Source organism: Ornithorhynchus anatinus, chromosome 13 (assembly GCF_004115215.2).
Source record: "Ornithorhynchus anatinus isolate Pmale09 chromosome 13, mOrnAna1.pri.v4, whole genome shotgun sequence".
NCBI lineage: Eukaryota > Metazoa > Chordata > Mammalia > Monotremata > Ornithorhynchidae > Ornithorhynchus > Ornithorhynchus anatinus.
In genome coordinates this window covers 34,420,484-34,424,629 of record NC_041740.1, presented here as the reverse complement: position 1 = coordinate 34,424,629, position 4,146 = coordinate 34,420,484, and the positions used below count along the sequence as shown (strand labels likewise).

The window sequence follows — 4,146 nt, the reverse complement described above, 5'->3', positions numbered from 1 at the left end:
ACCACAGAAAGTGAAGAAAAATGAGGTCTCCTTAACAATGACAGGCTTCTTGCCTCCCCGTCTTCTTTTTTTTCAAAACTAAGTTAAACTAAGAGTATTTTCTCCTCAAAAACTAAGTTTTCAAAAATCAATCAGAAAAGAAACTTCATTCTCCTGAAAGAAAATCTGGAAGCAGACAAGACTGTAGCCAAGAGCCCATCGATCCCTCCCTGAGGGAGCTTTGCTTCAAGGAAAAATAATATTGGGGGATTTAACACTTTCCCATTTAGAAAATCTTTGTGCTGGAAAGTAACTTAAGAAATCATTTACTCTGACCCCCTGCTTCCAGGCATGACTGCACATAATGGATTCTGGACAGATGAGCACCTAACCCATTTTTAAATATATTGTTTCCCCAGGCAAGAAAAGACCACTTCTTTGATATTCAGTTTTACTTGGTAACTGGAAGTGCTTCTTTATGTCTAACCTGCTTCTTTCCTGCTGCACTACAAAGGCACAATCTCTCATTAGAGAGCATCAAGTGAGTATCATGGCAGAGCTCTTAATAACTAGCTTCAATTCCCCTTTTTTGCATTTATAGACTTATCTTTCTAACCTTTTAATCATGTCTATTCCTCTCAATGGTAGGTTAGTATTGGGAATCCAATATCATCTTCTCCTCTGATCACAGTTTGCCATATAGTGTGCTATTCCATAACAATTCCAGGAATCTATACAGCAACTATTCCCAGGGAACTTTGGCCATTTTACAGGAATGATCTTATTAAGCTTACAGCTTCTCTGTGAGGCAACTGGGGACATTGGTTCGCAACCTCTTCTTTTCAGAAATGGAAAAGGAATCATGAAGACACTGCCCAGTGTCATTTGGGCCAACAGCAAAGCCATGAAAAAAACTCACTTTTCTAAACTCAAACGTGCACTCCACATTTATCAACACCAAGGTCCAGTTGAGTGGTTGAAAACACACTAGTTCTGCAGCTAACACGTTGATATTAATGGGGCAGACAATAATAATAATAACTGTGGAATTTGTTGAACGCTTACTATATGTCAGGCACTGTACTAAGTGCTGTGGTGGATATTTGTCTGGAGTTAGATAAGTTGTAACAAAGAAAACCAGAATTTTAATCTTTATAATCTCTGAATAAGGTAATAAGGTACCAAGAGGTCATGAAGTTATAGAAACATTTAATAGTTCATCCTTCCAAATATATACTCTCCCAACCATTTAAGATAGTGTTCTGCACACAATAAGCACTCAGTGAATACCACTGATTAATTGATTGTCACTCTAACTGTAAACCTCCAGGGAGTGGGAAAGGTGAGAACAGGAGAAAAATTCTCTGGTCAATTTTATTTTTACACACAACCTGTAAACTTCCCAACCTTCAGTCAATGCACTGTGAAAAATCCCTACAAAGAGACAAGCTCATTGTGCAACTTGGCTAACTGCAGAGATCCTGAGAAGCAAAATAATTTACCTAATTTGCTCGGCAGGTTGGGAATGAATGTCGATCTCACCTCCCTCCAATGACAACTCTGCTTAGGTCTCTTGTACTGCCAGAATCCCATCAGTTCAGTGCACAGGGCACCAAGGTAAACCAGTCCATAGCCAGCTCTATTCACTTCTTCACTTGCCTCGGTTCTACCAAGATTCTGTGATAGTTTGGGGTTCAGCCCAGACTCATCAGACAATGATTTGCAAAGTCGGAAGATCCCAAACTATCTTCCCCCAGCCACAGTTCATCTCCAACATCCTACCCACCAGCTCTTCTCACTTACTTAAAGACATGTGGCCAGGAACTTTGTTAGCTTCTAATTAACCCCAGCACAGAGGTATCCTTATAACTGTCCACTTTTTCAGCTAGCTATTTTCCTCTAGTTGTTTTCTCTACTGTCTCCAAAAGGTGCTCTCTTTTTGTAAATGAATGACCAAGGGGGTGATGAACCTGATCTATTGCAGAATCCTCTTCCACACTGGATCGAAGAAACTGTTTCATGAAGTCTTTCTTTTTAAAAAGCAAAACTCTGTGGCTAATCAAAGGAGCAGACAATGGGGAGGTGGGGTGGGGGATGGGGGGTGGGGGAGAGGGAGAGATTAGCCAGGTAAGAGCTGTTTGATCTTTTCGGGGAAGTCTCTCTCTACATGCTCAACTCCCAGGGTGGCATGGTGGAAAAAACACAGGCTTGGAGTCAGGGGACCCAGATTCAAATCTCAGCTCCACCAGTGTTTGCTGAGTGACCTTCACAGAGTCACATGACTTCTCTGGGCTTTGGTTTCTGCATCTGTAAAATGAGATTGAAATTCTTGTTCTTCCTACCCCTTGGACTATGTGCCATGTGGGAGAGGGCCTGTCTGATCTAGTTAGCTGGCATCTATCCCTGTTCTCAATATAGTTGTTAGTACATAGCCCTTAACAAATACCACTATTATTAATATTGATCAAATAATGGTATTTATTGAGGCCTTACTGTGTGCAGAGCACCATATTAAGTGCTTTAATTTCTGCTTGTCCTGCACTTCTACATAACTCCATCTCACCATTGCAGCCCAGTTAGAAATGCTTTTATTTCAGCCCTTGCTAAAAACCATTCTCTATTCAATAGTTATCAATATAAGCACTACAAAAGTCTTCTCTCAAATAGGTTTTTTTCCTCCCTCCACTCTGAATCTTCTTTCCTTCTTCCTTGCTGACTTTTATTAAAGCAGAGCTGGTTAAATTTTGATTAACTATAAGTGTGAGAGCTGTGCTACACCAAAACTCATATTAATACATGATGAGGTTATTGTATCATATATAACTTATGTTATAACCAACTGTTAATTTAGGAGTAGATGAAAACTACTCTCTATTGAATGATAGTTTATGAAAAATGTATTCTCTTCAGAAGTAATACTATCAAAGGTATGGCTATAACCTAAAGCAGCAATTCTGCCTTTCATACCAGAATCTGTTGAAGGTTTTAAGATGACCTTTATTAGGGGGATAAAATATTTTCCAATATTGAATATTCCAATTTTCCAATATTTTCCAATTCTGTAGGCAGGGTTGTTCTAGGGTCTCAGTATATTACTGTGGTTGTTATTGACAAAGGTCTGTTGTCTTGCATTTCTGACCCTGGAAAGAGGGTATTGATAGAATCCATACTGTGTCCTAAAATTAAGTTGGGAGCTGGACAGCTAAGTCACTTATCTGTCATCCCTGGACAAGCAATTCATTTTCCTGAGTCAAATTCCATCAGAAAGACCTTAACTTGCAGCTTGGTTGCCAGAAATAAGTTCTCAAGTGATTAAAGTCAAAGTGTGGAATCCTGGCTGCCCGGCTGAGTCACCTACTCAGTCTAGCCCGGGACCCACAAGGTAAAAAAAAAAAATATATCCATCCTGCATCTTTTTGATCTTCTTGGAGTCAAGCACTCTTTGCAAATCAATCGTATTTATTGAGTGCTTAGTGTGTGCAGAACACCGTACTAAGTGCATGGGAGAGTACAATACAACAGAGTCGGTAGACACATTCCTTGCCCACAAAGAGTTCACAATCTAGAGGGGGAGACAGACATCAGTATACATAAATAAATTATGGGTGTGTACATAAATGCTGTGAGGCTAAGGGAGGAGTGAATAAAGGGAGAAATCAGGGTGACGCAGAAGGGAGGGGGAAATGAAGAAATGAGGGCTTTATCAGGGAAGGTCTCTTATGCCTCTTAATATTGGATATGTAATTTTCACCAACCCTCTCAGGGTCGCACCTGGAGAGTTTCCAGTACTCTACTAGTCTCGGCTATAGGAGGGAGAATCAAGCAGAGGCCTACCCATTCCATTTCTAGCTTTGGCAGTGGCTAGCAAGTGGAAGGCACTCTGCTACAACTCAAAACTCACCCATGCTGGGCAGCAGTAGCATGGGAGAGAGTCAAGGGTGGAGATTCGAGTTTACTGTGTGGAAGGCAACAATGGTAAACCACTTCTGTATTTTTACCAAGAAAACTCTGTGGCTACATTACCAGATTGATTGCAGGTGGAGAGCAGGGCATTCTGGGAGAGACGTGTCCGTGGTGTCACTATGGGTCAGAAACGACTCGTGGCAAAAGACAACACTTTTCTCCATGTCAGGGTAGGTCTGAACCCCCCTAACAGCCTTGGAATGC

At 40.9% G+C, this 4,146-nt stretch overlaps 1 non-coding gene across 1 annotated transcript; it reads left to right on the top strand.

Annotated features, from left to right (window-relative positions):
- The first annotated feature begins 3,732 nt into the window (after positions 1-3,732).
- LOC114816300 lies at positions 3,733-3,870 on the top strand. Its single transcript, XR_003764064.1, has one exon. It is a non-coding gene; the product is annotated as a small nucleolar RNA SNORA7 (small nucleolar RNA).
- Positions 3,871-4,146: the final 276 nt, after the last annotated feature.